Below are 10179 nucleotides of genomic sequence, written 5' to 3'. Positions count from 1 at the left end.
TAATACTTTAAGTGCTCAAACACACAACTTTTGTGACTTTTCAAACTTTGAGCTCGATAACTTCGGCAAATGAGGACCAAATTTCTTAAACAAAGTGTAAAATTAATCAGCTCGACGAGATCGTTAAGATGACACAACACATCATGATTGCATCTTGTTGAATTTCCCAGAAAAATAGTACTTTAAGTTCTCAAACAGACAACTTTTGTGACTTTTCAAATTTTGAATCTCGTTAACTTCGACAAATGATGACAAACTGTCTTAAACAAAGTGTCAAATTAATCAGCTCGACGAGATCGTTAAGATGACACAACACATCATGATTGCATCTTGTTGAATTTCCCAGAAAAATAGTACTTTAAGTTCTCAAACACACAACTTTTGTGACTTTTCAAACTTTGAAGCTCGATAACTTCGGCAAATGAGGACCAAATTTCATAAACGAAGTGTCAAATTAATCAGCTCGACGAGATCTTTAAGATGACACAACACATCATGATTGCATCTTGTTGAATTTCCCAGAAAAATAGTACTTTAAGTTCTCAAACACACAACTTTTGTGACTTTTCAAATTTTGAATCTCGTTAACTCCGACAAATGATGACCAAATGTCTTAAACAAAGTGTCAAATTAATCAGCTCGACGAGATCGTTAAGATGACACAACACATCATGATTGCATCTTGTTGAATTTCCAAGAAAAATAGTACTTTATATGCTCAAACACTCAAATTGTGTGACTTTTCAAATTTTGAATCTCGTTAACTTCGACAAATGATGACCAAATATCTTAAACAAAATGTCAAATTAATCAGCTCGACGAGATCGTTAAGATGACACAACACATCATGATTGCATCTTGTTGAATTTCCCAGAAAAATAGTACTTTATATGCTCAAACACTCAAATTGTGTGACTTTTCAAATTTTGAATCTCGTTAACTTCGACAAATGATGACCAAATATCTTAAACAAAGTGTCAAATTAATCAGCTCGACGAGATCGTTAAGATGACACAACACATCATGATTGCATCTTGTTGAATTTCCAAGAAAAATAGTACTTTATATGCTCAAACACTCAAATTGTGTGACTTTTCAAATTTTGAATCTCGTTAACTTCGACAAATGATGACCAAATATCTTAAACAAAATGTCAAATTAATCAGCTCGACGAGATCGTTAAGATGACACAACACATCATGATTGCATCTTGTTGAATTTCCCAGAAAAATAGTACTTTATATGCTCAAACACTCAAATTGTGTGACTTTTCAAATTTTGAATCTCGTTAACTTCGACAAATGATGACCAAATATCTTAAACAAAGTGTCAAATTAATCAGCTCGACGAGATCGTTAAGATGACACAACACATCATGATTGCATCTTGTTGAATTTCCAAGAAAAATAGTACTTTATATGCTCAAACACTCAAATTGTGTGACTTTTCAAATTTTGAATCTCGTTAACTTCGACAAATGATGACCAAATATCTTAAACAAAATGTCAAATTAATCAGCTCGACGAGATCGTTAAGATGACACAACACATCATGATTGCATCTTGTTGAATTTCCAAGAAAAATAGTACTTTATATGCTCAAACACTCAAATTGTGTGACTTTTCAAATTTTGAATCTCGATAACTTCGACAAATGATGACCAAATGTCTTAAACAAAGTGTCAAATTAATCAGCTCGACGGGATCGTTAAGATGACACAACACATCATGATTGCATCTTGTTGAATTTCCAAGAAAAATAGTACTTTATATGCTCAAACACTCAAATTGTGTGACTTTTCAAATTTTGAATCTCGATAACTTCGACAAATGATGACCAAATGTCTTAAACAAAGTGTCAAATTAATCAGCTCGATGGGATCGTTAAGATGACACAACACATCATGATTGCATCTTGTTGAATTTCCAAGAAAAATAGTACTTTATATGCTCAAACACTCAAATTGTGTGACTTTTCAAATTTTGAATCTCGATAACTTCGACAAATGATGACCAAATGTCTTAAACAAAGTGTCAAATTAATCAGCTCGACGGGATCGTTAAGATGACACAACACATCATGATTGCATCTTGTTGAATTTCCAAGAAAAATAGTACTTTATATGCTCAAACACTCAAATTGTGTGACTTTTCAAATTTTGAATCTCGTTAACTTCGACAAATGATGACCAAATATCTTAAACAAAGTGTCAAATTAATCAGCTCGACGAGATCGTTAAGATGACACAACACATCATGATTGCATCTTGTTGAATTTCCCAGAAAAATAGTACTTTATATGCTCAAACACTCAAATTGTGTGACTTTTCAAATTTTGAATCTCGTTAACTTCGACAAATGATGACCAAATGTCTTAAACAAAGTGGAAAATTAATCAGCTCGACGAGATCGTTAAGATGACACAACACATCATGATTGCATCTTGTTGAATTTCCCAGAAAAATAGTACTTTATATGCTCAAACACTCAAATTGTGTGACTTTTCAAATTTTGAATCTCGTTAACTTCGACAAATTATGATCAAATGTCTTAAACAATGTGTCAAATTAATCAGCTCGACGGGATTGTTAAGATGACACAACACATCATGATTGCATCTTGTTGAATTTCCAAGAAAAATAGTACTTTATATGCTCAAACACTCAAATTGTGTGACTTTTCAAATTTTGAATCTCGTTAACTTCGACAAATGATGACCAAATATCTTAAACAAAGTGTCAAATTAATCAGCTCGACGAGATCGTTAAGATGACACAACACATCATGATTGCATCTTGTTGAATTTCCAAGAAAAATAGTACTTTATATGCTCAAACACTCAAATTGTGTGACTTTTCAAATTTTGAATCTCGTTAACTTCGACAAATTATGAACAAATGTCTTAAACAAAGTGTCAAATTAATCAGCTCGACGGGATCGTTAAGATGACACAACACATCATGATTGCATCTTGTTCAATTTCCCAGAAAAATAGTACTTTATGTGCTCAAACACTCAAATTGTGTGACTTTTCAAATTTTGAATCTCGTTAACTTCGACAAATTATGACCAAATGTCTTAAACAAAGTGGAAAATTAATCAGCTCGACGAGATCGTTAAGATGACACAACACATCATGATTGCATCTTGTTGAATTTCCCAGAAAAATAGTACTTTATATGCTCAAACACTCAAATTGTGTGACTTTTCAAATTTTGAATCTCGATAACTTCGACAAATGATGACCAAATGTCTTAAACAAAGTGTCAAATTAATCAGCTCGACGGGATCGTTAAGATGACACAACACATCATGATTGCATCTTGTTGAATTTCCAAGAAAAATAGTACTTTATATGCTCAAACACTCAAATTGTGTGACTTTTCAAATTTTGAATCTCGTTAACTTCGACAAATTATGATCAAATGTCTTAAACAATGTGTCAAATTAATCAGCTCGACGGGATTGTTAAGATGACACAACACATCATGATTGCATCTTGTTGAATTTCCAAGAAAAATAGTACTTTATATGCTCAAACACTCAAATTGTGTGACTTTTCAAATTTTGAATCTCGTTAACTTCGACAAATGATGACCAAATATCTTAAACAAAATGTCAAATTAATCAGCTCGACGAGATCGTTAAGATGACACAACACATCATGATTGCATCTTGTTGAATTTCCCAGAAAAATAGTACTTTATATGCTCAAACACTCAAATTGTGTGACTTTTCAAATTTTGAATCTCGTTAACTTCGACAAATTATGATCAAATGTCTTAAACAATGTGTCAAATTAATCAGCTCGACGGGATTGTTAAGATGACACAACACATCATGATTGCATCTTGTTGAATTTCCAAGAAAAATAGTACTTTATATGCTCAAACACTCAAATTGTGTGACTTTTCAAATTTTGAATCTCGTTAACTTCGACAAATGATGACCAAATATCTTAAACAAAGTGTCAAATTAATCAGCTCGACGAGATCGTTAAGATGACACAACACATCATGATTGCATCTTGTTGAATTTCCAAGAAAAATAGTACTTTATATGCTCAAACACTCAAATTGTGTGACTTTTCAAATTTTGAATCTCGTTAACTTCGACAAATGATGACCAAATATCTTAAACAAAATGTCAAATTAATCAGCTCGACGAGATCGTTAAGATGACACAACACATCATGATTGCATCTTGTTGAATTTCCCAGAAAAATAGTACTTTATATGCTCAAACACTCAAATTGTGTGACTTTTCAAATTTTGAATCTCGTTAACTTCGACAAATTATGAACAAATGTCTTAAACAAAGTGGAAAATTAATCAGCTCGACGAGATCGTTAAGATGACACAACACATCATGATTGCATCTTGTTGAATTTCCCAGAAAAATAGTACTTTATATGCTCAAACACTCAAATTGTGTGACTTTTCAAATTTTGAATCTCGTTAACTTCGACAAATTATGACCAAATGTCTTAAACAAAGTGTCAAATTAATCAGCTCGACGGGATCGTTAAGATGACACAACACATCATGATTGCATCTTGTTGAATTTCCAAGAAAAATAGTACTTTATATGCTCAAACACTCAAATTGTGTGACTTTTCAAATTTTGAATCTCGATAACTTCGACAAATGATGACCAAATGTCTTAAACAAAGTGTCAAATTAATCAGCTCGACGGGATCGTTAAGATGACACAACACATCATGATTGCATCTTGTTGAATTTCCAAGAAAAATAGTACTTTATATGCTCAAACACTCAAATTGTGTGACTTTTCAAATTTTGAATCTCGATAACTTCGACAAATGATGACCAAATGTCTTAAACAAAGTGTCAAATTAATCAGCTCGACGGGATCGTTAAGATGACACAACACATCATGATTGCATCTTGTTGAATTTCCAAGAAAAATAGTACTTTATATGCTCAAACACTCAAATTGTGTGACTTTTCAAATTTTGAATCTCGTTAACTTCGACAAATGATGACCAAATATCTTAAACAAAGTGTCAAATTAATCAGCTCGACGAGATCGTTAAGATGACACAACACATCGTGATTGCATCTTGTTGAATTTCCAAGAAAAATAGTACTTTATGTGCTCAAACACGCAAGTTGTGTGACTTTTCAAACTTTGAAACTCGATAACTTCGGGAATTATGGACCAAATTTGTTAACCAAAGTGTCAAATTAATCAGCTCCACGGGATCTTTAAGATGTCAGAACACATCGTGATTGCATCTTGTTGGATTTCCAAGAAAAATAATACTTTAAGTGCTCAAACACACAACTTTTGTGACTTTTCAAACTTTGAGCTCGATAACTTCGGCAAATGAGGACCAAATTTCTTAAACAAAGTGTAAAATTAATCAGCTCGACGAGATCGTTAAGATGACACAACACATCATGATTGCATCTTGTTGAATTTCCCAGAAAAATAGTACTTTAAGTTCTCAAACACACAACTTTTGTGACTTTTCAAATTTTGAATCTCGTTAACTTCGACAAATGATGACAAACTGTCTTAAACAAAGTGTCAAATTAATCAGCTCGACGAGATCGTTAAGATGACACAACACATCATGATTGCATCTTGTTGAATTTCCCAGAAAAATAGTACTTTAAGTTCTCAAACACACAACTTTTGTGACTTTTCAAACTTTGAAGCTCGATAACTTCGGCAAATGAGGACCAAATTTCATAAACGAAGTGTCAAATTAATCAGCTCGACGAGATCTTTAAGATGACACAACACATCATGATTGCATCTTGTTGAATTTCCCAGAAAAATAGTACTTTAAGTTCTCAAACACACAACTTTTGTGACTTTTCAAATTTTGAATCTCGTTAACTCCGACAAATGATGACCAAATGTCTTAAACAAACTGTAAAATTAATCGGCTCGACGAGATCGTTAAGATGACACAACACATCATGATTGCATCTTGTTGAATTTCCAAGAAAAATAGTACTTTATATGCTCAAACACTCAAATTGTGTGACTTTTCAAATTTTGAATCTCGTTAACTTCGACAAATGATGACCAAATATCTTAAACAAAGTGTCAAATTAATCAGCTCGACGAGATCGTTAAGATGACACAACACATCATGATTGCATCTTGTTGAATTTCCAAGAAAAATAGTACTTTATATGCTCAAACACTCAAATTGTGTGACTTTTCAAATTTTGAATCTCGTTAACTTCGACAAATGATGACCAAATATCTTAAACAAAATGTCAAATTAATCAGCTCGACGAGATCGTTAAGATGACACAACACATCATGATTGCATCTTGTTGAATTTCCCAGAAAAATAGTACTTTATATGCTCAAACACTCAAATTGTGTGACTTTTCAAATTTTGAATCTCGTTAACTTCGACAAATTATGAACAAATGTCTTAAACAAAGTGGAAAATTAATCAGCTCGACGAGATCGTTAAGATGACACAACACATCATGATTGCATCTTGTTGAATTTCCCAGAAAAATAGTACTTTATATGCTCAAACACTCAAATTGTGTGACTTTTCAAATTTTGAATCTCGTTAACTTCGACAAATTATGACCAAATGTCTTAAACAAAGTGTCAAATTAATCAGCTCGACGGGATCGTTAAGATGACACAACACATCATGATTGCATCTTGTTGAATTTCCAAGAAAAATAGTACTTTATATGCTCAAACACTCAAATTGTGTGACTTTTCAAATTTTGAATCTCGTTAACTTCGACAAATTATGAACAAATGTCTTAAACAAAGTGGAAAATTAATCAGCTCGACGGGATCGTTAAGATGACACAACACATCATGATTGCATCTTGTTGAATTTCCAAGAAAAATAGTACTTTATATGCTCAAACACTCAAATTGTGTGACTTTTCAAATTTTGAATCTCGATAACTTCGACAAATGATGACCAAATATCTTAAACAAAATGTCAAATTAATCAGCTCGACGAGATCGTTAAGATGACACAACACATCATGATTGCATCTTGTTGAATTTCCAAGAAAAATAGTACTTTATATGCTCAAACACTCAAATTGTGTGACTTTTCAAATTTTGAATCTCGTTAACTTCGACAAATGATGACCAAATATCTTAAACAAAATGTCAAATTAATCAGCTCGACGAGATCGTTAAGATGACACAACACATCATGATTGCATCTTGTTGAATTTCCCAGAAAAATAGTACTTTATATGCTCAAACACTCAAATTGTGTGACTTTTCAAATTTTGAATCTCGTTAACTTCGACAAATTATGAACAAATGTCTTAAACAAAGTGGAAAATTAATCAGCTCGACGAGATCGTTAAGATGACACAACACATCATGATTGCATCTTGTTGAATTTCCCAGAAAAATAGTACTTTATATGCTCAAACACTCAAATTGTGTGACTTTTCAAATTTTGAATCTCGTTAACTTCGACAAATTATGACCAAATGTCTTAAACAAAGTGTCAAATTAATCAGCTCGACGGGATCGTTAAGATGACACAACACATCATGATTGCATCTTGTTGAATTTCCAAGAAAAATAGTACTTTATATGCTCAAACACTCAAATTGTGTGACTTTTCAAATTTTGAATCTCGATAACTTCGACAAATGATGACCAAATGTCTTAAACAAAGTGTCAAATTAATCAGCTCGACGGGATCGTTAAGATGACACAACACATCATGATTGCATCTTGTTGAATTTCCAAGAAAAATAGTACTTTATATGCTCAAACACTCAAATTGTGTGACTTTTCAAATTTTGAATCTCGATAACTTCGACAAATGATGACCAAATGTCTTAAACAAAGTGTCAAATTAATCAGCTCGATGGGATCGTTAAGATGACACAACACATCATGATTGCATCTTGTTGAATTTCCAAGAAAAATAGTACTTTATATGCTCAAACACTCAAATTGTGTGACTTTTCAAATTTTGAATCTCGATAACTTCGACAAATGATGACCAAATGTCTTAAACAAAGTGTCAAATTAATCAGCTCGACGGGATCGTTAAGATGACACAACACATCATGATTGCATCTTGTTGAATTTCCAAGAAAAATAGTACTTTATATGCTCAAACACTCAAATTGTGTGACTTTTCAAATTTTGAATCTCGTTAACTTCGACAAATTATGAACAAATATCTTAAACAAAGTGTCAAATTAATCAGCTCGACGAGATCGTTAAGATGACACAACACATCATGATTGCATCTTGTTGAATTTCCCAGAAAAATAGTACTTTATATGCTCAAACACTCAAATTGTGTGACTTTTCAAATTTTGAATCTCGTTAACTTCGACAAATGATGACCAAATGTCTTAAACAAAGTGGAAAATTAATCAGCTCGACGAGATCGTTAAGATGACACAACACATCATGATTGCATCTTGTTGAATTTCCCAGAAAAATAGTACTTTATATGCTCAAACACTCAAATTGTGTGACTTTTCAAATTTTGAATCTCGTTAACTTCGACAAATTATGATCAAATGTCTTAAACAATGTGTCAAATTAATCAGCTCGACGGGATTGTTAAGATGACACAACACATCATGATTGCATCTTGTTGAATTTCCAAGAAAAATAGTACTTTATATGCTCAAACACTCAAATTGTGTGACTTTTCAAATTTTGAATCTCGTTAACTTCGACAAATGATGACCAAATATCTTAAACAAAGTGTCAAATTAATCAGCTCGACGAGATCGTTAAGATGACACAACACATCATGATTGCATCTTGTTGAATTTCCAAGAAAAATAGTACTTTATATGCTCAAACACTCAAATTGTGTGACTTTTCAAATTTTGAATCTCGTTAACTTCGACAAATGATGACCAAATATCTTAAACAAAGTGTCAAATTAATCAGCTCGACGAGATCGTTAAGATGACACAACACATCATGATTGCATCTTGTTGAATTTCCCAGAAAAATAGTACTTTATATGCTCAAACACTCAAATTGTGTGACTTTTCAAATTTTGAATCTCGTTAACTTCGACAAATGATGACCAAATGTCTTAAACAAAGTGGAAAATTAATCAGCTCGACGAGATCGTTAAGATGACACAACACATCATGATTGCATCTTGTTGAATTTCCCAGAAAAATAGTACTTTATATGCTCAAACACTCAAATTGTGTGACTTTTCAAATTTTGAATCTCGTTAACTTCGACAAATTATGATCAAATGTCTTAAACAATGTGTCAAATTAATCAGCTCGACGGGATTGTTAAGATGACACAACACATCATGATTGCATCTTGTTGAATTTCCAAGAAAAATAGTACTTTATATGCTCAAACACTCAAATTGTGTGACTTTTCAAATTTTGAATCTCGTTAACTTCGACAAATGATGACCAAATATCTTAAACAAAGTGTCAAATTAATCAGCTCGACGAGATCGTTAAGATGACACAACACATCATGATTGCATCTTGTTGAATTTCCAAGAAAAATAGTACTTTATATGCTCAAACACTCAAATTGTGTGACTTTTCAAATTTTGAATCTCGTTAACTTCGACAAATTATGAACAAATGTCTTAAACAAAGTGTCAAATTAATCAGCTCGACGGGATCGTTAAGATGACACAACACATCATGATTGCATCTTGTTCAATTTCCCAGAAAAATAGTACTTTATGTGCTCAAACACTCAAATTGTGTGACTTTTCAAATTTTGAATCTCGTTAACTTCGACAAATTATGACCAAATGTCTTAAACAAAGTGGAAAATTAATCAGCTCGACGAGATCGTTAAGATGACACAACACATCATGATTGCATCTTGTTGAATTTCCCAGAAAAATAGTACTTTATATGCTCAAACACTCAAATTGTGTGACTTTTCAAATTTTGAATCTCGTTAACTTCGACAAATGATGACCAAATGTCTTAAACAAAGTGTCAAATTAATCAGCTCGACGGGATCGTTAAGATGACACAACACATCATGATTGCATCTTGTTGAATTTCCAAGAAAAATAGTACTTTATATGCTCAAACACTCAAATTGTGTGACTTTTCAAATTTTGAATCTCGTTAACTTCGACAAATTATGAACAAATGTCTTAAACAAAGTGGAAAATTAATCAGCTCGACGGGATTGTTAAGATGACACAACACATCATGAT

This window comes from Euwallacea fornicatus, unplaced genomic scaffold, assembly GCF_040115645.1.
Source record: "Euwallacea fornicatus isolate EFF26 unplaced genomic scaffold, ASM4011564v1 scaffold_82, whole genome shotgun sequence".
Taxonomy (NCBI): domain Eukaryota; kingdom Metazoa; phylum Arthropoda; class Insecta; order Coleoptera; family Curculionidae; genus Euwallacea; species Euwallacea fornicatus.
This window is presented reverse-complemented; position numbering follows the sequence as displayed.